At 34.0% G+C, this 26,733-nt stretch overlaps 1 protein-coding gene across 8 annotated transcripts in view; it reads left to right on the forward strand.

The window, feature by feature from the left end:
- Positions 1–3,847: 3,847 nt before the first annotated feature.
- The window catches only part of PTPRD (protein tyrosine phosphatase receptor type D), a 2,000,866-nt gene continuing 1,977,980 nt past the window's right edge, over positions 3,848–26,733 (forward strand). For all 8 annotated transcript variants that reach the window (XM_029201877.1, XM_029201881.1, XM_029201880.1 and 5 more), the window contains exon 1: positions 3,848–3,909. The gene's annotated coding sequence lies outside the window, so the exon portion shown is untranslated. The remainder of the gene's footprint in view (positions 3,910–26,733) is intronic.

Consider the following 26,733-nt stretch of genomic DNA (forward strand, 5'->3'; position numbering starts at 1 on the left):
TCGTGGGTTTACCATTACTGTAATAAATTCTGGTCAACTCTTAGTGGATATACAGATTTCTTTTATTTTAAGCCTCCTTTAACATTTTTGTGATGCTGTCTTGTTTACTTTCTAATTCAAATAGTTATATTTGTTTGTCCCTGTGGGTAGACTTTAAGTTTCCTGAAGGCCAGAACTTTTTTAGTCTTAGCCAATGCTATATCCTTATTGTCTAAAAGTGTGCCTGCTTATGGCAGGTACTCAATAAATACTTAATTTTTATTGTTGAAACTAGCACAAAATATAAATGAAATGTATATAAAGATATGAAAGAGTTTAAAGTAGTGAACTGTGTAAAATGCTGTTGAGAAATGAAATACAAAGAGGACTAAAAATGTTTCCCTGATTTTGTTTACACGGGGATGAGGAACATCATTAGTGATGGCAGCAGGAACAACTTACAAGGATTAATGGAGGAAGGGGAGGTAATCCTGGAGTGGTTAAAGGTTAAGGATGGACAGAAAGGGGGGAATGGCTGCACATTTGTAGATTTCTTTCTATACAATTTTAGCTGTGAGTGTGGCATGAGAGAGAAAGTGATATGTTGCAGTATTTTTTGATGTTGATATTTCACTTGTTTTTGCTTTCTTCTTCATTGCAATTGTCTTTTAACTTTGATCATACCATTTTCTGCCTTAAAAGGGTTATAGATTTGTATATAATAATATTTGTTAATCTTTTAAAAAAATTGTCTTCATATCATTCTATGCAAAAGAATGATAAAGAATATAAAATATTTTCTTTTAGTATTGTTATGTCTTTGATTTTACATTTATACTTTTTAACTGCATAAAATTATTTTTCGTCTAAGTAATGAGAGACACATTTTAAGGATGGAATTCTTTTTGCATTTCCTTTTAATTTCTAGTTTGTTGTGTTATGAAGAAAATGCATTTTGGTTTTGTTCTGGAAAGTTATTAAGGGTCCCTTAGCAGTATGATATATTTAGCATAGGTTTTGAGGAATAATCACATATGGTTGAAAAGAAGGTGCATTTTTTATTTGAAGGATATATAGATACGTGCTTAGAAGATGAAAAAAGAATGAAATAGTATCATTTGCAGCCACATGGATGGACCTAGAGATTATCATACTAGGTGAAGTAAGTCAGACAGAGAAGGACCACTATCATATTATATTACTTACATGTGGAATCTAAAATATGATACAAATGAACTTATTTACAAAAGAGAAACAGACTCACAGACATAGAAAACAAAAGTATGGTTACCAAAGGGGAAGAGGGAGCAGGCATAAATTAGGAGTTTGTGATCAGCCGTTCCAAACTATTATATATAAAAGAAATAAACAGTAAGGTCCTACTGTATAGCAGAGAGAACTATATTCAGTATCTTGTAATAAACCATAATGGAAAAGAATATGAAAAAGAATACATATGTATATATGTATATACATATATATATTTGAATCACTTTGCTGTGTACTGCAAACTAACACAACTTTGTAAATCAACTATACTTCAATTAAAAAAAAAGATTATTTAGATCCTTCACATACAAAATATTATACTTGATCTCTCCAGTTTGTTGACTGTAGTTGCTACTGTATTTATGTCAGTTCTTACTATATATTTACATCATTCTTAATACATGGTTTATTTTGTTATTTGACATATAAAGGTCCATGGCAGTTAGAGCTTCAGTTTTTTATCGAGTATCATTGTCACGTTGAGGTTTTAAAATTTAAAATGTATTATGTACATTAACAGTAATATCTCTTTCTTGTGTACTTGTGTGGTACATAATCATTCCCCTTTAGATTTCCAGTTTTTCCACTTCACTTTCCTATACTTGTGACTCTTGTATATAACATATAGGGTTTTTTTTTTTTTTCAACTCAAGTAATAACATTGCCATCTTGCTTATTTGTTTTGGTGAATTGATTCCTTTTACATTTATTGTTGTAACAGGTTTTTTAAGATATTACTTTTTTTCATTTTACCTTTTATTAATTTTTTTTGTTTTTCACTTATTTCACCTTTCATTTTGCCCCCCTCTGGAAGTCTGGAAAGCATAAAATCTCTCTTTTAAATATCATTTGGTTTCCTTTTAAAAATTAGGCTTATATGCTTACACTTGGTTTTCAATTGCTTTACTTAAGAAGCAAGCAGAATCTGCTAACTGTACTATATTTCCAATAACAGATAAGCAAAAGTGTATAATTAACAGTTCTTACAAATCCTTACTCCAGCTTCACTGCTACTTTTCCTGGGTTTAGTCTCTGCTCTGGTATTTTTATCCAACTTTGATATAATTAACAGATGTTTTTAGTGTATAGTATACTTATGAAGAGTTTTAACATTTAACAACTATGGACTGACTATTCACTATCATTTCATGCCTGTCATGACTTGCTTATTCATTCATTCATTTATTCACACATTCATACTCAACAAATGAATTTTAACTTCTTCCTCATATGTCGCTGAGCTAAGAGAAGCTAATAACGGATAAAGTGAGCAAATCCTTATCTTCTTGAAGCATATCCGAGTTGTGATTCATTTCACGTTGCTCAAGTTATGTCTTTCAGTGAGGATAAATAGATGATATACTTCCTGAGTCTGTTATATCTATGAATGTTTTTGTTACATTCTGTATGAATAACAGATTAGCTATAATTTGAGTCATATATTGTTCCCATGAAAACTCCAGTAAGATATTGTTTTCTAACATAGAAATCAGCTGTGGAGAATACTGAATACAGTTTCCCTCCCTACTTTGTAACTGACACTTCATTTTCTTATATATGTGTAGACTCTTTCTTAAATTTTATGATTCAATGATGTTATTACAATATTTAGCTTTTGAATATCTCTTAGTAAAACTTCCTGAAATATAGACTGGGCCTATAAATCTTCAAACCTTTTGTCTGTGTCATGAAAGGTTTCTGTTGTTGTTTTTGTTACTATTATTATGTTATTCATTGTTATAGCTTTGAATAGAGTTTTTTTTTCATGTACATAGTCTACTATTTCAAACAGACACAACTGTTGTCTATAATTTGAATTTAATTTCATACTTCAACATTCTTCAGATTTTTCCAGTATACTAATAAATTTGTTCTTTTTCCCTGTGAATTCACTCTTACCTCTTCAAGCTTCTCTTCCATGACTCAGTTCATCAATGCATAGTCTGTAATTTAATGTTTTAAATCTGATAAATTCTATGCTTACATTAATTTTTCTATTAATTTATTTTCTTAGGACTGCTAGCTCTTTATTTCATTCTGTTTACTCATTTTACCCTTATTTCCTCAGAGCCCATATTTTTGAAACATTTTTCAGTCATGTTGAAATTGTATTTATTTTATTTTCTTCTCTTCATAGAGGGACTGTTTTTCCAGTCATCTCTTTACCGTCTTCTGCATGCTATGTTCCTTTCTCCTTTACTGACTCAGACGTTTATTAAAATTATTGCTCTTTTTTCCTATTTATTAATCTTTGAATATGTTATACAGTTTGCCACCAAAATAGTGTTTATAACATTAAACATCACTCACCCTGTCAGGCATATGAGATTTCTTATTTCATTCTCCTCTTAATACCAGCTGGAGGGTGGGGATTTGATGGTTTCTGTTCTTTGTTCAACCTTCTCAGCTGCCTGATAGAGGGTGGATAGAACCTGGGACCACTGAAGCAACACTGGAGGATATTGTTTGTGCTTATCCTTTGAAATTTCTGTACTGTGGACAAATCAGGCTGGGCCTGGAATGGGTCATCTGGATGTGGCACATTTTCAAGGGAAGGTGAGGTTGGATTTCACCTCCTGTTTTAAAGCTCTCCTTCCAGGAAAACAAGGGCATAAAAACATTAGCATGGGAACTTGTTTATTGGAGTCCACTTTCATCAGGGTAAGAATAGTCATTCATATCTATCTTCCTGCTAATACTTGATTTCAGACTTGTCCCTTTTTACTAGGGAATGGAAAACTTGGCTCTTCAGAAACCCAAAAAACTTTAGATCATGCATTTTCTATCCTTTTTCCTCACCCCAACGTAGTCTTGATGAGTGGAGTTGTGAGTTGACTCCTGGTATCCTGTTTGGCATTTTTCAAAGTACGCTTTATTCACCTGTTATTCTTCAAAATATGTGGTATAAGGTTGAAGTCATGCCCAGTTAAAGTGCAAATTAAGTTTTGGTTTCTCTTTTGGGTTCTCTTTATTTTCTTCAGTGGCTTTCAAAGAGTGGTTATTATAAGTATCTCTTTTGTCTCTATCTTTCCCAAAAGATATGTGTTTCTATTTAAAAGCTTGAAATCTGAAAGTTAGCCAGTGTTGTCCATCTGATAGAAAAGTAGCCCTAGAGTTTGTTGTTCTACCCTCTGTGTACCTGCCTGGGACACAGGTTTGGTGTATCATGTAACTGGATACTAATTTGGAAGCTGAAAAATCTGTGCCATAGTTTCTTAGCATTCCAAAAACTCTAAGATTAGGAGTTTTCTATTTATTCTGTTTATTTTAGCCTACTCAACATTCTGTAAGTAAAATCACTACCAGAAAACTTTGCTTCTGATTTAATTACATTGTGTCTTTTGTGAAGTTTTTTTATTGGTTTTGAAATGTTTAAAAAGTCTTTATTGTTTTGAAGGGCCTTTTAAAAACTCTTTGTTCTGTATTTTATTTTTTTTAATCAAAAATTATGTTTTCAAAGACATAAAAAGTGATTTATATGTTAGCTTCAGAATTTTATTTTAGTATCTCTGGAAAATTTCTGCCAATATTTTGATTACTTGTTCCATTGCAGTTATCATAAGGGAAATATAGCACTCAGGTCTATAGGCAATAGAGTAATTTCTGAAATTTTCCTCAGCCTGGATGAATGAGTACTTAATTGGAAAGATTTTATGGAAATGAGTGAATTTTGATATGTTATATAATTAAAGGTGAACACCAGAAATGGTGAAAAGAAAGTTTACTGTCTCTCTCACCTAGAAAAGAAATCAGGCAATCTCAATTACTTATGTAGTTCACTAATATAACATGAATTGCATAGTTTAATGATCTGTTCCTCAACCGTCTCATCTTTATAATGGGCACAGTGCAATGGAAACATACGTTTTAGAGGTAGGAATTTAAACAAAGGGGTTTTCTGGATAGCGGCCTTTGGAAAGTGGTAAGTACTCTACAGAAATTAGTATTTTCCACACTGATCAGATGAATGTTATAGCTCAGGGCATTCAGATTGTATGTGCAAGGTCACAGAAGCAGCAAGATTAGATTTAGACCTTTAGTTTACACAACATGGGGTTATTTGCAAGTAAAAGGTAAGCTTTTTTTTCACTTTCCTTTTAACTGTGATGATGTTTATTTGGTTTTAAGTGGCAAATGATGGCTAATTTGTCTATGTTACATAGTTTAATACACTAATTTTTAGGTGGTGTTCTGATTGAAGTCTTGAATTGTTAAAATTTTCTCTTCAGGAGAGTTCTAATACTAAATAAAATAATTTACAATTAATTTCTTGATATTAAGAGAAGCTATTAATTTGAATCTTTTTTTGGAAAAATAACAGGAACAATAGTTTATAATGATCCCTTTTCAGAACTCTCAAGAATATTTAGTCTCCATTAATATCTCTTGAAAGCTTTCAAACATTAGAATCACTGAGAACTTCTCTATTTTTTATTTATTTACTTATTTCCACTTAGTGGTGGGATTTGGAAAATAGTGAATTAAAAAAGAAAATATCAATCAGAAATGATGCTGCTACTCAAGATAAACAAAAATTAACATTTGGCATTTTATTTCCAAAATGAATAAATTTGTTACATATGTTACAAATATCACACACAAACACATATGCATATGTACACATATACACAGGCTTTGTCTTATCAATTTCTGTATTAGGAAAATTATATTTTAGGTTATTCTTCTTCCAGGTATACTGCTGTGAATTAATAACATCAGGATATCTCTAGTATTGGTATTCTGCTTTCTTCAAATTTTTTTTTCTTAAAAGCCAAAATTACATGAAGCTGACTCAATTTCACGTGGCCACATGTGTCAGATTACAAATGCCAAATTTTCATGTAGGCCAATAATGAAGTGCTTGAATGAATTTTGAGTATTGTAGGACACTATAAATTTTATGTGGTCATACATACTGAAATAATCTTTATGTAGTAAATTATGTAAATACTCAAATTATTTGTAATATAATATCTTGCTTTACTCATCTTGCTTTACTCACATTTAGTTATTTGAAAATGCTATTACACATATTTTATTTAAATGTTTTTCTCCGAGTGTCTTTTTGAAATAGTTTTAAATAGATTTTTATTATAGTTATGAATGCTTTCTTAATAGGAAACAATTTAATTTTGATATATGAGGTATGCATTCAATTTGAGTTTTCTAGAATGTCATCAATAGGCACCAAATAGGCACAGAGGAAAAAGGGGAAAAAATCTGGTTCTGAACATTTTGTGTTTTTCCCAGCATTGGGTTATGTTCAAAAGAAGGTTGTGACTGCACACAGCACAGTTAGCCTATCAGCTCCTGTTCAGCCTTGTCAAAGCCAAAGTAGCCTATGGTTTATGGTTGCTGATACTTCTCTGACATTACCATACATCCCTACCAGCCACCAGTGCTCCATCCTGCTTTAAAAATGGGTTTACCAGACATCCTATGTTAAAGAAATTCAAGGTTTGTGGACCAGAGTTTTGGGACATGAATTTTAAATTACTGAAAGCTGAAGTCCCACTCCTTGTAATGGGAACCTTAAAAATTGAATAGCACAAACATTTCATTTTAAGATGTTATGGATTTTATAAAATAAATAAGTTGCAATATCAGTGACTTAAGAAGTATTGCAAAACAGGTTCATTGTGTATGAAGTGCTAAATAAAACCAAACATCATTTTCACACTTTCTTTTTTCTAAACTTATTCTAACACCTTCTAAATAAGGACTTGAGAGAACTAGTTAATTACCCTATTCTAATTGAAGCAAGGAATCCTGTAATTTAAAATTTATGTTGAACATCTTGCATTCACTAGTATGCAGCAAGAATTTTCACATTTTATATTTCATAAACTAAAGTTTTGCTGCCAGGTATTTTTTGTTTGCTTATTTGTTTATTTTGATATGGGGCACAAAGTAAAAGAATTACAATAAAGGTCATTCTTTGAGTCTGTCTGGACTTGTGACTTCAGTATTTAACTGCTGCTGACATTTTGTGTGCTATTTTTGATCATATTTTTTCCAATCAAGTAATTGCATTCTAGTTTTCATTTTAAAGCTAAAATTGAGCACATAATATTTTCAGAATCTCTTCAATTAAAAAAAATAAATCATTTTATGGTTATGCTTATGATTAATGATGACTTATTTTTCCACATATCATAAAAGCTTCTATAAATCATTTTTATAAACAAAGTAATATTAACTAAAATAGGAAAACTTTGTTTTTGAGTGTCTGTTATGTTCTAGGCAATGTGCTAAATAAGACTTTTGTATGGGCTATTTCATTTAATTTTTGCAGCTACCAGATTTGGAAACTGAGGCTTGGAGAAAATAGGAAGCTGGTACAAAATCATATAAATATTAAAAACTAAGTCAGATTACAAACCAAAACAGTCCTAAACTCCAGCCAGCATTATTAACAATTAAGTTGTACTGCTACACTACCTGGTGACACTTTAAAATTTCAAAAAGTCCAAACATTTATAAAAAGTACAAAAACTTATGTGACTGACACTCATGCCCCTCGTATTCAATAGATGTTGACATTTTAATTCATCTCTGTCTTGTGCTTCCTTGCCCTTCCCTCTCATTTTTGAGGACTTATACTAAAGATTTAATCTCTTACAGTGGTTCTCAACTGGAGGCAGTTTTGCCCCCAGGGGACTTTTGACCATTTCTAGTGACAGTTTTGATTGTCATGATTGGGAGATGTGGTGTTACTGTCATCTAATGTGTAGAGGAAGAGGTGCTGCTAAATATCCAACAATGCACAGGACAGCCTTCACAGCAATGACCCTGGTCTAGGCCATTTCTTTCCCATTCTCTTTCTCTCCAGAGGGTCAGGAAGTTGGTGTACGTCATCTTTCTAGAAGTCTTCATACTTTTAATACAGGTGTTTGTAGATGATGCAACCAGGATATTCCCTTGAGTATCTATGCAGTGGTAAATTTGGTTCTTGTGTTTCTACCTTGTTGAGAAAGACAGAAATCTAAGAATAAAAATTAAAATTAAAAATATTAGGGGCTTCCCTGGTGGCGCAGTGGTTGAGAGTCTGCCTGCCGATGCAGGGGACACGGGTTCGTGCCCTGGTCCGGGAGGATGTCACATGCCGCAGAGTGGCTGGGCCCGTGAGCCATGGCCGCTGGGTTGCGCGACTGGAGCCTGTGCTCCACGGCGGGAGAGGCCACAGCAGTGAGAGGCCTGCGTACCGCAAAAACAAATAAAAATAAATAAATAAAAAATAAAAATACCACCACAACAATAAGCATAATTTTATGCATTTATAGTTTACATAAATCATGGTGACTTTTTAAAGAACAGGAAGGTTTTGTTTTTTTTTTTCCTGGTATGCGGGCCTCTCACTGTTGTGGCCTCTCCCTTTGCGGAGCACAGGCTCTGGACATGCAGGCTCAGCGGCCATGGCTCACGGGCCCAGCCGCTCCGCGGCATATAGGATCTTCCCAGACCAGGGCACAAACCCGTGTCCCCTGCATCTGCAGGCGGACTCTGAACCACTGCGCCACCAGGGAAACCCAGAACAGGAAGGTTTTTAACTCAGTTCATTTGCTCTGATTATTTACTGTAGAGTTATAATGTATTTTAATACGACACAGTTGAGTTCACCCTTTCTTATTCTTATATTGCTAAATTTCTCTTTATTGTTCCCTGAACTTTAGCTGGAGTTTTTCATGTTTCATAAAAATTTCATTGGGATTCTTTGATGTCTTTAATGGTCTTTCTTCCAAGGAAAATTGCTTTCTCCATTTATGCACATTTGCTTTTGTCCTTAATCATGTTTTGTAAATTTCACCAATTATTTTGTTAAATTTTTCTCACATACCTTACAGTTTTGTTCCTTTTGTAAATGCTACCTTTTTAAAGATTTTTCTGGTATTTTGTTGCTTTTCTGATATTTTGTTATGAAAGCAAACTTGCTGAATATTCCTATTTGCTGAACATGCTTCAGAATAGTTTAAATTTTCTATGTGGACAACCACGTTATTTGTGAGTTGTTTCTTCCTTTTTGATCTTTATATCTCTTTTCCCTGCTTTGAGATCTAGAACACTGTTGAACAGAAGCGTGGATAGTGTACCTACCTTCCCATCTTTAAGGAGATCTTTTTTCAGTTTCACCAAAAGTGTGGTATCACTAAAGTTTTCAGTAATTTTTACAAGGTTCAGGGACTTGTCTTCTATATCCATTCCATAAAAGGATACTGACTTTTGTCAAGTGGGTTTTCTCTATTTACTGGCAAGAACATATTGCTCTTTTTCTTTAATCTATTACTTTGAGGAATTAACTGTATACATAGGATAAGGTTACAGCTTTTGAATTCCTGGGATAAACCCTGTTTGGTCATACAGCATTATTTCTGTAAGCATGTATATACACATACAGTCACTTCTGAATTTGTTTTTCATTAAGAAGAAAGCCATTCTTTTAAGTATTTTGTGTTGTTTTAATAAGCCTTTCTCTCTGGATAATTTTAATAGTCTGCCTTGATATTCTGCATTTTCACCAAGATGTGTTAAGGTGTAGTCCTTCTTAGACTCTAAATGTTCCATTTGAGAATTCATGTCATTCATCAACGCTGCAAATTCTCAGCCATTATCTCTTTGAAATATTACTTGTCCCTTGTTTTTTTCTAGTCTCTCTTACGATAGCTAGTATTAGGTAAATCTTGGACTGTCTACTTGATGACACTTAATCCTTATACTCATATTCTAGGTGACTTAGGTCTGTCAATCCACAAATTCTCTTTTCAAATATAATAATAAATTTTATTTTGGTTATTATATGCTTCATATGGAAAAGTTCTTACCATATGAATTTATTTCATTTTTACCTTTTAATCATTAAACTGGTGTTTTATAGCCCCTTTTTATTTTATTGTATCATTAAGTTAGGCTTGAAGATTTCTATTTTTGTGTCTGCTGACACTCAAGACAGACTGTTTTCCTTATTTTTTAATAAGATTTTACTTTCAGGGAAATTTGTTTTTGTTTCTATTTGTAAACCCTATGTGGTCTGTTGTATAATAACCCCTCTAGTGTAGATTTGCTTCTGCCAGGTATCCTAGGAGAATTTCTAGCTCAAAATCAAGTTTTATGTTAAATTTTTGGCATGTTGATTTTCACATAAGAAAAGTAGTGTTCAAGACAAGTAGTGACCAGTTTCTACACTGAGGCTTTTTTTTCCCATTCAGAGCCAAGGTAGAAAAGTTTGTTTGTTTATGGTCCACTGAGCTAGTGAGCAGATTGTTTTAGTTCAGTTTAATGAGGGTACCATCTTAAGTAGGGATTTATTTCAACTCCCAGCCTTGTATAGGCCTAATACCTTATCTCCTGTCCTGATGTGGACACTAAATTTCAAGGATCTGGTCCAATCACTGATGGTTTCCACTTCCTCCTCACCCACCCCAGAATGTCAGCTCACCCCTTAAATGCCCTTGCTTTCAATTTCTTTGTTCCTGGCACTTGGGATTTCTATCTTGCCGTTAGCTATGTAAGTTTAAAAGTTGTTAGTTAACTTTAACATTTCTATATGCTTGTAGTGAGAGAACTTCTAGATTTGTTCATCAATTTTCTGCAACAGGAACTCTATGAAAAGCAAATGAGAATTACTCTTTTGATCATGTATAATCAAATAATATGTAATAATATATATTTTAATTGTAGTTATTGAAAAGAAAATAGAATAATACCAAACTTTGTTTTATAAATTATGACAGCCGAGATTCCATTAATCTAACACAATTATAGGTTACTTTATGCTAATCTTTTGGATACTTTCTTCCACATATATACCTAATTTATCCGTAATTTATCATAACTGCCATTGGACTGCAAATGGCACTTTTTAGTGTGCTGTTTTTATGTCATATAAAATTGTCTCTGTTTCTCATAAATACATTTTAAAATGTGCATAAAAACCCAGTTGAATCAATTTATAGTAATTTTATATCATCATTCTCTAATGTTGAAATTTTAGCTTGCATCCAAATTTTGACATTACAAAAAAATGCAAAGAGCATCTTGAAACATGTTATCTTTTCTATTATGTTTAATCTTATTTCCCTAAAATACGCTCCTAAAAATGAAATTTCTGGGTCAAAGGAATGATCATTTTTGTGGCTTTTCTTATGTATTACCTAAATTTCTGCCTTTTAAAATATTGTGCAGATAGGTACACCATCCATGAATAGTTATTCAATTTTGATATATTATCTTCAGCCTTATTTATTTACTTATTTTATTTTAATGACTGCAAAGATAAATTAGATTTGTTTTTAGTTTGCATTTCTTTGCTTTGGATAAACATTTCCTATGTAGAATAGTTTCCCTTTTATGTTTCTTTTCTTCCACCCTCCTCCTCCTTTTCATCCTTCTCTCTTACAATGTGTTTTTCCGCTTTGTTTACTGTGTGCTCATAAGTATTATTCATTTTTTAAAGGATTGATATTTGTGTCATACATTTACATATTGATGTAACTGATGATCATTTCTAATTACAGCTATCCCTCTTTTCCCTCCACATGTATATTCACAGACATTCATATTTTTTCTATTTTTCTTTTCATTTTGCATATCGGGGATACATCTGTATGCACATTTTTCCTATGTTTCAAATGAAAAAGTGTGGATTTTATTAAAATTTGTGATTTATTTGGAGTTCTGGTAATATGGAGAGGATGCTGAGTGCGTGTGGAAACTGTTGAGGCGAAGAGTAGATACTTGAGGTTAGATAAAGTTGGCTCATGAAAGGAGACTGACACAAAGCCTCTGCTCTTGGGTGCTCCCAGTAGGAAGGTAACAGAAGGTAAATATTTTAGGGAACAGAGTCACTGAAGGGCAGGGGACTGAGAGTACTTCTGGGCAGCAATTATGTTTGCATACTCTGTAAAGAAGAGAAAATATGCTTAAGGTTCTTTGGCAGAATTTTCTACTTCTACCACATCTTGCTCATCATCTCTCTTTTATATTGACACTCAATGGCAATGTCTCTAAATAATACTAATAATAATGAGTTGGATCATCAACATGTTAATAATAAAATCATTAAAAAACAACTTATTAAGTGATGTTCCAAGAATAATGCAGGTGTTTTACAAGCAAATTGTTTCTAATTATTGAAACAGAACAGTAAATTTGGCAATACTATTGCCTTTTTTGCAGTTGCTGAATCACACATCCCACAACTACTGAAAGTAGAGTAAAGTTTTCAGTCTACCTCTGTGCTGCTGAAATTGCGTGCCTTTTCCCTGCTATGCACTGTTAGTATTAGCATTACACAATAGAATGAAACGTTTTCTTGGATCTCCTCACAGTGCTTAGGCATGGCAGACACCAGAGCAACTGGCCATGAGTTCTGAGTGAGGACAGATGGGTAATGTCTGGTCGCTGGCCAGAGTGGATAGGGCACAAGGTAAAACTCTACATGGCAGACTGGCACCACCATCCTTGGGGGATCTGGGGACTGTAGTACTCTCTTTCATAGTACTTGTTCTCATAGTTTGCTAGAACAAGTGCATCTGTAGGACATTTCAACATCTACATTGTGTACTCACACCTAATAGGTGGTAAGTTTGGTGTTCAACAGGAAAGTTATTATAAAGCAATAAGTGAGGTGTGCTTCTAATTTCTCCTTTTCCCTGAATTTATATGCAATTGTCACAATACTATTAATAATTCTCCCCTTGTTTTGAAAACCTCACTTTACCCTTTTTAAAAATTTTATGTGTGGTTTTCAGATGCCCGATCTGCATTCTATTTTATTTCTATTTTCTGCTTTGGTGCCAGGCCCACATTGTCAGAAGCATTGTTTTCTGAGAGGATTTATTCTTCACTTTCAAGTAATTGAGCAGGACAGTAGTGTCTGCCTACATTCAAATCTTGAGTCCATCATTTTCTCTATGTAATTACAGGCAAGATGTTAAGCTTCCTAAGGACCACTTTTGTCACATAATTTAAAAAAGGGACATCATAATAATAGTATCTTCCTCATCAGATTTTTGGAGGATTAAAACAAAAACTCAATCGTTCAACAAGTCATAGGCAGGAAGCCTCATAGTATTTGTAGTAATAGCAATAACAACAACATAGTAATTACTGTTATTTTTAAAGTTTCACTCATTTACTTTTTCAACATTTTTTTAATCAGTAATTATAGTTCCCAAAACTATTAATATATTTTTATTGTATTGGAATTATGCTAAACCTAAGTATATATTATATACAGTATTTACTATTTGGAATTGTGTAACAATTAGTTTATATTATTTAGATTCTGTATATAGTTGTTAGTAACTGGAATTGTGTTAAGCTTATATCTTATACACACATGCACACACACACACAGCATTAATGAGAGATCCACATCCATTACGTATATTTTCATTTATTCACATGTTTTTCTAAAATTCACAGTTTTATCACCAGCTCTTTTTTTTTTTCAAGTCATTCAGAAGAACTTTGTTGCTGCTAGTAGGAAGGGTGGCTAAGATTTTGCCATCATGTAAATTTACTTTTGTGATAGTGCTTTCATTTGTGCTTTCCTAATGGTCTTTGCTAAAGCACATAAATGTCGGATTGTGTATCATTTACCAGGATTCATTATTGACTTCTTTTGACACTGCTGGTGGGAATTTAGCTGATTCCTTCCAATGCATGCAGTGTTATCTAGAAATAACAGTATTTACTTTTATGACAAATATTCCTATCCATTCTTGCTCTTGAATTATCAAGAGCCTCTCTAATATTAAACAATATTGAGAGCAGTAGATGTTTGTTACTGAATTAAACAGGGTTATCACCATCATTTTGCCATTATTAAATTGTTGGTTTGGGGTTATATGGTTTCTAAAGGAATTCTTCTATTTTGTTTAAGTATTTTTTTGAGAGAGATGTTAAGTTTTCTCTTTTCACTGAATTTTTAGTGAACAATTTAAATGTTTTAGCCTACTAATATATTAACATTGTTACATTGAAGTATCTTTCCATTTCTGGGTTAAATGACACCATTACTTTGTTGATTTTTGTTACATTTTTATTCTGTCAACTAATAAGGGTAATTTTTGATTTCATTAGATTTTGAATTTAGAATCATAACTATTAGTTCACAGGGAATATTATGCATCCTTATTATATTTTTTCTTTCCTCCTTTCTTCATAGCTTGCTATAGGGGGTGAATGCCTTTCTGTATGCTTTTCTCCCCTCACAGCAGTCATAATGGTCAGAAACATTTTTCTATTTCTAATGCTAAAATTTAAATATATTTATACACATCTACGTCATGCTAACAAATGCTTTTTTTTTTTTAAATTAATAAAGTTTTTTCCTGATCTTTGTGTATAGTAATCAACTTCCATGTGCAGAAATTCTCATTTATTTTTTATCTTACGTTATTTTCTCAGCCTCTGCAGAATAAAATGGGTATCTTTGTGGTAAATATTATGAAAGTTCACAGGTGTAAAGCTGTATTTCTCTTATCTTCACGTATGAACAGAAACTTTCTTGGGTAAGAGTTCTTGGATTACACCTTTTTGGTAAGACTCTGAAGTTATTTCTCTTATTACTTTCTGCTGTTGACTGTCACAGCAGAGAGCCTGGAAACAATAATGTTTTACCTTCTTTGAAAGATTTTTGCTTTTGTTCTTTTAGAGACATAGAAAAAAATGTCTCCTTTCTCTTGAAATTTAAGACTTTGGTAATTTTATTGAGGTCATTGTGAATTCAATCTTAACACTTCTGTGAAGTTCTGTAAAGTTTTCTTTAATTTTATATTTCCATTTCAAATTCTTTTGTAAAGAGGTGTAGATAAAATGAATTGCAATCATCAACTTATTCTTGATTATTAAGTCAATTCTTCTTCAGTATTCTATGATTTCAATATCTGTCATCTCCTCTTGCATTCTTTTTGTCTCTCTTTAAATTTTGTCTCTATAAAAATCTTAAATGCATTTTCAGCTTACCTTCTGTTTTACGAATACATTTTTATCCAACATAAATTCTAATATATAATTCTCTGAATGACTTTTCAGGTAAATGTATTTTTAAATCACAACAATAAAACTCTCTAAAACCAGCATTCAGAAACTATGATTGGTTCATATTCAGAAATATATAAGCACATACTGATGTCATAATGTGTATATGTAATGTTTTAGAGTTTCATATTCATTTTTGACTCAGCATTATATTATAGACATTGCTTACAACATAATAAAAACAGAGACATTTTAGAAAAGCAAGAGGAAAGTATCATATGTGATAGCCATAGCCAAAGATAATGACTATCATTCAAATGCATATCACTAATGAGGGTATATATACAATTTATATAGAGTTCCCATATTCTGTCAATTTTATTGATACAACATACTGAATATTTTAATCATTTTTGTGTGGTCTTTATAAACTTTGTGTTTATTTGCATGGCTCTGTCAATATGAAGCCCTTTTATGTATTAGTGTCTCTTTTTATCTATTTGTGTATTCACGTATAAATATATGTCTGTGTGTGGGTGTGTAATGAATAATGCTGCAAAGGACATTACTAAACAGAAATCTGTGCAGGCCCTTCTGCACATTCTCTTAGGAAACATATTTAGAAATGATAAGGTTTGTATTGTCCTTCTGGCTTTTTTCATACCTGCAGTGTACTATTGATACTTTATTGATATGGGAGTAGAAAATAGTTCTTTCTAATACTCTTCACTTAATTTGAATGCTAACAGTGTACTATCTTGATTTACTGTTGAATGACAATCAAGGGATAACGGGAAAGCCTATTGCCATACAACTAAAAGGCCAATCCAACCTGCCTTGCCAACTGACCACAAGGGAGATGAAAACCCACCTCCCTATGCCTATGAAAGTTCCAAACCTCTGCTCTTCAGATATTTGGACATTGGCAGATTAATGCCAGTGTCTTCTGCAGTGAGGGAGCAAGCTGCAGGGTGCTTTTACCCTTTTGTTTCTACGATCATAACATAGTTGTTCATTCCAGTAACTACCTCCACAGCCTAAATTCTAAATGATTACTTTTCCTGAGCTACTATCCTCCACACATATTTGCTGCTCCTGTGATTGTCCCACTTCCCCTTGAAATGGTAGTTTGTATCAATGCTTACAAGAATTTGGGTTTTTGTTCGAAAGATTTTTATTAATTTCAGTATATGCTGCATGTTTCTGTGTGAATTCCAGTGTGTGTGTGTGAATTGATTTATATCCCATAGGTTTCCATTGTGGTCAAGGAAGAAGGAAAATGAATGATCAAAAGGAAAAAGGGAAGCTATTTTCCATTGCATGCTAGTTTTCATAAACTCTTAATAGGTGTTCCTTGGAAAAGAATTCTCTTGTCAAATTTTAGAAATGCTGGATTACATGAATTTAAGAGGAAGCTATAGAGGCTTTAATGTACTAAAGTGCATTTTTAATTTCTATAATTTATTTTAGAATATTACACTACTTTTTCCAGAAGAGCAAAAACTATGTCCTGCAACTAGTGTTCCTTAAGACACAGTTTGTGAAATACAGTACTTTTTTTTACCCACATTAACCTTCTTTTTTTCCCCAGACAACTTGCCCCTACCTCAGTGACCTACTAATGATAGCTCACTCCCACTATTCTGGAAGGGGAAGTCTTAAACTTTTATCCTGGAGAGAAATGTTTTGGATGCCTTGTTTCCCCTGGACAGTTTGCCATATATCCTGGTTATGTTTTATATTGGGTTGGCCAAAAGGTTCATTCGGATTTTTCCGTAACATTTTACGGAAAACCCAAACAAACTTTTTGGCCAACCCAATATTATGTGCTCTATAGTGTAGGATGCTATGAAGAACACAGGCTTTTGATTGAGGCAGACTGAATCCCCTGCCTCTTCTGCTAATTACTAGATATGTGATGTTTGGTAAATTATTTTAGCTCTCAGGTTCTCAGTTTAATCATTATTAAAGTGAAGATACTATTACCTTTCTCAGAAGTCACTGGGATAGTTATGACTGATTTCCAGACTATATAAAGTGCACCTACAAATATTTTTAAAAAATAGAGGCTATCAAAATGGTCAATATTCACATAAAACCATTTTCAGCATCAGTTCTTCAACAAATAAATGAAAATTTAAACTACAATTAGATATGACAACAAAACACCCAATAGCATGCTTATTTATTGGCAGTATGAAGTTTTGGCAAGAATATAGAGAAATTAGAACACTCATATTTTTACGGTGGAAATGAAAATTGCCACAACCATTTTGGAAAACTCTTTGGGAGTTTCCACTAAAGTAAATATATGCCTGTCCTATGACCCAGCAGTTGTGCTCCTAGAGCATTAAGCGTTCATAGCAGTTTTAGCTATAGATAAAATCAGTAAGAGAAAGGATAAAGAGTGGTGTGCTTTTAAAATAGAATGCTATACTAATGATACATGTGAGAATATTGAAGGATCTGTCAGAAAGAACCCAGACTTAATAGCCTATCTGATGTATAATTTCCTTGATATGAAGTTCATGAACAAGCAAAGTGAATCTATGGTAATAAAAGTACAAATAATGGTTACCTCCATGGAATGGGATGGGTGTTGACTGAAAAGAGGCAAAAGGAAACTTTCTGAGTGATGGAAATATTCAATATGTTTATCCAGATGGCAATTTCATAGGTGTAATCTATGTAAAAATGTATCCAACTGTTAATTTAAGATGTGCACTTTATGTGCTTACTATGAGTATGCACTAGCTCAATTAAAAACAAAAAAGTGATTAGAATAACACTGAGATATGTGTAATATATAATATTGACATTTAGTAGATCTTCAAAAAATGAAGCTATTTTGGCTTTTGTATGTTGGTTTTAGACCAATATACTGCATATTAAGTCATTCTGAAAAGAAAATGTGCTTTGTATTCCTAGCTACTGATTTAAACATGAGGTTTTGGACTACTACCAGTTCATAAGTTGGGATCAGCCTATATGTATGCAATGAACTTCCTAACAAGGAGAGTCCTAGAAACAGAAATGAGTTATAGACCATATCATCTGCAAGCTGTTTGAAGAAAATTAAGGAAGGATAAAATAGAAAGACTATAATTTTTTTTTCATTGCATTACTTGCAAGAGATGGGTAGTAAGAAAAGATGGCAAAATTAAAGAGATGCATCTCTGAATCTGGAGCAGATCTGGTATGTCTGAGTACACATCAAACCCCATTTACTGTTCTGTCAGTATTTATGTTCTTTTTTCCAGAAAAAAAGTGTTGCCTACTGGTTCCACCGGAATAGTTGTTAATGAAAACAAGCAAACAAACAAGAAAAATAAAATTAGTTCTTTAGGATATAGTCTGAATCTCTGAATTTAATGTGTCTCTGGAATTAGATATCTCCCCTTGATCTTTAAAAAAATTTGTACAAATGAGTTGAAATGCTTCCATATCTAATAGTGCTAACCAAAGCTATCATGCTCAGTGATTGCATGGTGGATACAGCAAATATTACACAGAGGATTTGATTCACTTGGTAAATGGAACTTTAAAAATGATTACCAGGTTTTTAAACAATGGTAGCTATGAAATGGTGTTTCAAACAGCACTTTAAAACTGTACCCATTTAATTTGTTCTATTCTTCTGTTATACTTTTATAGGTTCTCATTTCTCCTGCTGTTGAAATTGCTTAGCCTTATCAAGTTTTATGAATGGAGACACAGTCTCAAGTAGTTTATTTAATGAGTCCAGTCTATGTGCATTTCATCTGTTTGTAGTAGACAAAGACCACAAGATTTCCTTCCACATGGTTCTAGTGAGCCTAAGGCATAAACAGTTTTTAGTTCGCTTATAACAAACAAAGCCACATAAGAGTATTCAAAGAAAACGGGATCAGGAGATTAGAGACAGAATTCTCCTACATATTTTATAACTCTGCATTAAATCTTATTCTGTGATTTCCCAACATTACAAGCAAGAAAAGGACAACTGGTCATATATTTCTTATCATCTATTTCAGGTAATCTTATTCAGGAGTATAGGAGTAATAGTTTTTTTCTTATAAATGAGTGCTGAAGAAGAATGAATATCATGTCAATGTTGAACAAATTAGTGAGCAGGGCTTTATTGGCCCAAAACAAAAGATAAGTGCTTCCCATGAAGTATCTATCCAAGTTGTATAGTGAAGGGTGGCAGAGGGAAAAGGAAAGAAAGAAAGAGAAAGGGAGAGAGAGAGCTCAAAACCCAGCAAGAGGGAGGCACGCATGCACAGGAGGAATGAAAAACTACAGCAAGGTCAAATCCTACGTGATTGCAGGGTTGAATTGTTGATGTTGAGTGTAAGACATGGCTGGGGCATCTGTATGAAGATGTCCAAAAGATCTTTGGATATGCAAGTGTGAATATAAAGAAGAGATCAGGACAAGAAATGTACAGATAGATGTTTCCTGCCTAAGTTGAGAGTTGAGCGCATGAGATTTCCAAGTGGAGGACAGTGAAGAGACAGAACTAAACACTGAACATAATGACAGAAAGTTTTTTTCTTTTTTTTTTAAACTCAGATTGGGACTTGAACCCACAGGCTGACACTCAAACCCGCTGTCTTTTTTTGTTTGTTTTTTAAAATTTATTTATTTATTTTTGTCTGTGTTGGGTCTTCATTTCTGTGCGAGGGCTTTCTCTAGTTGCGGCCAGCAGGGGACACTCTTCATTGCGGTGCGCGGGCCTCTCACTATCGCGGCCTCTCTTGTTGCGGAGCACAGGCTCCAGATGCGCAGGCTCAGTAATTGTGGCTCACGGGCCCAGTTTCTCCGCGGCATGTGGGATCTTCCCAGCCCAGGGCTGGAACCCGTGTCCCCTGCATTGTCAGGCAGATTCTCAACCACTGCGCCACCAGGGAAGCCCAACAGAAAGGTTTTTAAGAGTTAAAAGAAGGAGAAAGAACTAGTATAACCGAAGCTGAGAAATAGAAGGAGAACCACAAGAGTTACTTTACCCAAGCTAAAGAAGGAAAGCTTTTTCAGAGAGCTGTGGTCAGCAATCCTACAGAGGTTCCAAGGAAAACTGAACATATTAGATCTTCAGTTTGTGTGAAGATCACTGGTTAGCTTTGAGTGAGAAGTTTTCCTGCAAGGTAAGGAGACAGAAAACCAATGCAAGGTGATAAAGGGTTAGTTGGACTATGGGAAGGGATAGGAACTTTTAAAGCATAATTAAAAAAAAAAAAAAACTGGAAAAACTACTTTAAAAGTATTTCTGTGTACCTCTCAACTTTTAATTTCTTACCTCTTACTGAGTTTTCTTGTATTTTATTTAATCCTCACATCAACTCTCTATGCTTTCATATATATGACAAGAAAATAAGATCAATATGAAGATTTTTAGAATTAAAAACAAATGCATGCATTCTTTGGGTACATGGAGGCAAGTAAGTGGAAAAAGAACCCAAAAGGGTGAATATTGATGCAAAATCCTGAATGAGGCTAGAAATCAGAGCATAAAGAAGAAAGCCTCAGGATGGACACATCTGCTAAGTCAGGAACCATGAGAGAGAAGAGTTTGAAAATACGGAATACATTTAAGGTGGAAGAGAGGTTGCCATGTAATGGTTTGTACCTTTTCAGCCAAATAGGAAACATGGTCTACTGTGAGTAACAGTGGTGGGGTGGTGGAAATGATTGAGAATAGTTTGTCTTGATATAGCTATATGTGGTGATCATAAAGGATAGGAAATCAATATTAGATGTTAAAAAAGCATCTTGAAGAGTTTCTGTGACCAGTCGAGCTTGGAGAACGTGTCTTTTCATGATCAGACTATAAAGCCCTGTTATTTTCTCCAAAACCACCAGCAGTTTAAGCATATGAGTAAGGAACAGGGAAGGGCAGATATAGCTATTAGTGGGAACAGGTGGCAGATACTCAGGAAAGTGGGGAGATAAAACATGGCCTTTGTGACTAAATAATTGAAATAATAAAACAGGAATCCAGGTAACGAGATTCTGGATATTGAGGGACAGATATTTTTTGGTAGGTATAATTTACTAATTTTTCATTAAAAAAAAAATCCTCAAATAGCAAGTTATTTCCTCCATCATAGGGCACTTAAGATTGGTGGGCAACATCTTGCTTTATGCTTATTTTCAGAAAATATTATATGTAGGTTAGTCACTAAAGGACTGTGGATATTAGTCTATTATTTTGGGATAGCCTGTTTTAAAAATCTAAGAGCAAAAGTTCTAAAACCAAAGAAATAACTTGTGTCAGGTTCCAATGGACAATATCTGTGGGCAGTGGGTATACTGAACAAGCATTATTTTATGGATGGGCCTTCTTAGGAAAAGCCTTACCTCATGGAGTTGGTTAAATAACTGTGTACATGAGTCTGTTCAAGTTTCTTGAACCTCTTTGATTTTTTGGCTTCCAGAAGACTTATTTCTTTGGGGATCTGAAGCAAATCAAAAGAAGGAATGCAGGTTGAGTCAAGAAAGGGATGAACAACAAGAGAGAAGGGAGGGTTTGAAAATTTGGAAATTGCAAGGGTAAACAGACTTTATTGGAGAATTCTTGCTAAATTATGTTTACTTTATTTCTTCACTGCCCACCCATACATTTTTTTTCCATTTAGATTTTTTCCCAATGCTACAAGGAAACTTCTCTTTTGAAGTTCACTAATGATCTTTTCCTTTTTTAAAATCTCATTTGGTTAATTGAATTCTTAGTATTCTTCTGCTTTGTTTCTATTTTGCTTTCCTTTTTTTTGAAATCCTACTCCTTCACTGCTCTGAAAAAGTTCTATCCTAGAAGCCTTCTTTATATCTTTGAATATGCCTGCTGTTACTTCTCAGGGACTATTCTCTTCCTGCTTTACAAGTATAGTCATTGCATAAAGCCTTTTTACTAAACTTATACCCTTTCAGGCTGTTTTACTCTTTTATTGCTTAAATAGCTCTTGGTTGTGGTAAATATTTTCTTAAGCAAAAATGAAAATTCATACCATAAATTTTTTGTAGTAGATATTGTCCCTTATCTAATTCTAATACATAAAACTTCAAGTAATTAGTAATGAGTAGCATAGAATTTTTATAGGCATACAATTGATAAATTAAACTGAAAGTTCCCCAAATATTATAAGTTTTAAAGTTTGGACATTTAATGAATAGTTATTGATTAATGAAAAATTCACATGTAAACCTACATGCTCTATGGAATACAGAGTTTTTTTGTGTTCATTCTCCTATTTGAATATAATAGTCTGCTAATAAGGGCTCTTCAGAAGACTTTGAAAATGCTCTTGAACTAGTAGCTTCTTACACTAATCTCATTGATGAAATAGAAATTGTAAATTAGAAAGGACATAAAAAGAGATATAAGAGATTTTGAATTCAGAAGCTTATAGGAAAGGCCTATTTTGCTCTTGGGTATGCTTTATTTTTGTTTCTCTTTCTTCCCAGAGAAAAAATAAGTGTTAGCTGTGAAATAACACCTTGTTAAACTGGCACTGTGAAATTCCTGTAGTATTCAGCACATAACTAGGGTCAGGCTCAGGCTTAGTTTTGTTTAATTTTAATTAGATGAATGTTCTAGTTGCCATTCAAGAACAGTCTAGAAAGACAGTCCTTAAGCCTTAATATAAGGACTAAGAAAGCATTGATACTAAGAATAAGGAACGAAAGTGGAACGAATTTCTATTGGAAAATACACATAAATCCTTTGAAAGCCATTCTACTAGTGAAAACCTTTTACAGATTTTAATACAGAAATAATAGGAACACTTTAAGAACCTGCTCTGTGTCACCCACTGATCTATGTGCAGAATACACCAGATGCATTTAATCTTTTAAATGACACTATAAGGTAAAGAGTATTTAATCACCAGTTTCCAGATAATGAACTGTGGTGGAGACATATTCACGGTCACACAAGTGGGACGTGGAAGAGCCAGGATTCTAACTCAGGAGGTCTGGTTAAGGCTCTCACTGCCACACTCAACTTCATTTTACTATTAAGAAAGAAAAAGCGGGGCTTCCCTGGTGGCGCAGTGATTGAGAGTCCGCCTGCCGACTCTCAATCAGGGGACGTGGGTTCGTGCCCCGGTCCGGGAAGATCCCACATGCCGCGGAGCGGCTGGGCCCGTGAGCCATGGCCGCTGAGCCTGTGCATTCGGAGCCTGTGCTCTGCAACGGGAGAGGCCACAGCAGTGAGAGGCCCGCGTACCGCAAAAAAAAAAAAAAAAATTAAAATGCCCTAGGGACTTCCCTGGCAGTCCAGTGGTTAAGACTCTGTGCTTCCACTGAAGGGGACACGGGTTCAACCCCTGGTCAGGGAACTAAGATCTCACATGCCATGCGAGGTGGCCAAAAAAAAAAAAGCCCTGACTTCTTGAATAAACTGTCAAAATAATTTATTAGGTGTTGTTGAATGGCACTTACCATACCCTTTAGTGAATTAAATGTAAGCATGTCAAGAATACAGGTTTTGACCTCTCAGAATACTCATAGATTTTTGTAAATTAAATGTGTTAAGAGCAATTCAGAGATGGAAACCTAAATAAATAACCATTATTCGTTTATCAAAGAATATTAAGTGCTCCAAAAACAATAACAATGAACAATTGAGTAAGACTTAATGGTAAAGCAGCAATCACATTTATTGAAATCTTAAGTGTTCTGAATCAACCATTTTCATACCAACAAGCGCCAATAGAATGGTTTTAAATAATTACTACAAAGTGATCAGTGCATGGTTCAAGGACAGTACATTAGCTAAATGACATGACAGCAAAATATATGATCAAACTTTAATAATATAGTTCTTTCCAAGGGCAATAGCTTAATTTGAACTGTAACTGGACTACTCTCTTCCTTTTTGCATACTTAAGGATTCATAAAATATATGCTACAGATTAGGGACGACTATAAATTCTGGAAGGCTTTGGATAAAGCAATAAATAATTGTAGTGCACATTCTTAAGATCTCTCTGAATCATTGACAAATAGCGTGACTTCAAGAATACAGATTGCTGCTAGTTCCCAGCAGCAAACTAATATGACAATTAGATAAGGAAGTTAAGCATATATTTTTCCATGTGGCATATAGATGAGGCATTTTTAAATCATGTTGATTTTCTTTTAAGCTTGATAAGATATGAGTGAGCAGGATTTTCATTAAGTATAAAGATTACTAAGTTAATGAAACATTTAGCAAAGATTCTAAATTTAGAAAAGTACAAAATGTTAGTAGAAGATAATAATGTGGTTAAAGGATCCCCTCTCACTTTACTTGGAGAGAATGAGCTCTCAGGTATGCAAGATGCCTTTAGGTATGATTTGATGCCCTGAACAGAGCATAGCAGTGGGAGGGAGCAGAGTATACTCTTCTCCTCACTCTGCCAGTTATTAGGCTGTCTCCTTTACCAGGTAAATTGAAATTTCTTAGCTCTGATATTCTCATATGTGAAATAGGAATAAAAATAATTCTCATTTTAGTAGATAGTTGTGAAAAAGGAAATCAAACCATACATGTAAAGTTTGTACCACAATGTGACATATGTGTAAAGTGTCCATTAATTGTTTCCAGCTTATCCATTTCCCATCATTTGTATTTTCTTTGTTTCAGATGAGTCATCCTTCACCAAATATTGTATTTAGTGCTCACCTGACTTACATGATCTCAAGAGAGAATATGACAGGACAAGCGTCCTTAGAACCATTGTGGAATTTCTTCTTACTTTTGTCCTTGCAGAGAAAAATGAAAGCTATGGCTGTCTATATACACAGAAACACACCTCTGTGTTGTCCTCTATCTGACCAGTGTCCGAAGATCCAGACTATGCCCAACTCTCTATTATGGATTATCTGTCATGCAAGGCCCAATAGTGTGAAGGACTCAAGACTTTCAGTCAGGAATTTCTTGATAGCATTTTGGTAAAGTAGACTAGTGCAGTAGAATTAATGTTATCATAGGAGTCAAAAACACTTGAATATGTAGCCCCAGCTCTGGCACTATGTGTAACCCCCAGCTGAGTTAAAATATTTTGGCCTCTGTTTTCTCATTTATGGAAAAAACTAGGATATATACACACATACATTTATATATACACATTTTATCTAATACAATGGTTTGCTCCTAACTTATCCTGAGGACAATGTAAATCTGTTTCTGAGACTGGTCCACAGTGTGAGTGTTCTCACCATTCTCAGAGCACAACTTGTGCAAGATTTCAAGTTTTCCTATTAAGGTGAAGTCTGAATAGCCCAGCTGGCCTTTTCAGTTTCTTTTATGTGAACCAGCATGTCACTTATACTACTTTACATGAAGTAATAGAGCAGGAAATGATAGTTAGAGAACATCAAGTCCAGCTTTCTCAATATTTCTGAACTGAGAATTGAATTCTGAATTCTGAAATTGCATCTGAATGAGGAAGCAGATTCTGGAAGGTAGGTCAGAAGCTCTGGTCACATACCTCACCGTATGGAGTTCTTCTGGTTCCTAGTACCTGCACTCCTGCCTGCACTTTTCCGTATCCCTCTCTGTCATTAAGAGCTGAAAACAAGTAAATAATTCTAGGTAGTGTGATTCGTCATATTGTTGCTTCTCAGTGCTCCACAACATGAAATGTGTTACACTGGGAAGTGAAGGTGAGAATGATGAAAGGTAATTTGTTATGAAGGATTGGATTTCAGGAAATACTGGCAGGAACCTTACCCAGTGGCAGAAGTACATGTTTCCCCCAAGTCCCATAGAAGCCACAATGTTCAGAGAGAGGTGTATGTATGTGGAAAAACCAAGAAGATTAAGAGTAGCATATGAGTGCCTAAAAATACCTTCAACCAAGGTTGATGAAAGTTCTGACAGAGATCTGACAGAGAACGAGGTTGGCCTAACATAGAGAGTCTTCTCATTAATTCCCATGGTATCCGTTTTTTTGCATATCATGTGCTCATGTGGAGGCAGCTAGATTAGATAACCAGGGCACTAAAGTATTTTGCCACAAAAGCTCAAATGGACCTCCTTTATCTGCCAGTGAAGATCAAATACCTTGTTGGGCATCAGGGAATCTAGAAAAGCTACTTCTTAAAAGCTACTTCCACTGCAGGAATTGTCCTGCCAGGATACATAGGATGAAACTTGTTAAGAGTTTTCTCTCTGAACCACCAATTCTCAACACCTATGTAGGCAGATTATTATTATACTGTTCTGAAGTACTTCGATTTACCAGAGAATAGTTGAACAAATCATCTTACTTAACACCCTTTGCAATTACATGACGAGTTCTGTAAATGTGTCTTTGCTTGTACCTGCATAGATTTCCCTCCATATTCTATGTAACTGGAAGTTTGTAAGTATGGTCAGTATGTTATGGCATAAACATTAGGCCCCCATGATTTCTAAAAATGTCTCTGGTTGTTTTCAAAAGAATCACTCTCTTCATGGATTCAGTTTCCTTTTAAACACACATAATGTTGAAACAGTTTGTGTCTTTGATATGCATAAGTCTCCTGCGGTTTAAG

This window comes from Monodon monoceros, unplaced genomic scaffold (assembly GCF_005190385.1).
Source record: "Monodon monoceros isolate NGI ecotype Baffin Bay Population unplaced genomic scaffold, NGI_Narwhal_1 Super_Scaffold_5, whole genome shotgun sequence".
In the NCBI taxonomy this organism is placed as follows: domain Eukaryota; kingdom Metazoa; phylum Chordata; class Mammalia; order Artiodactyla; family Monodontidae; genus Monodon; species Monodon monoceros.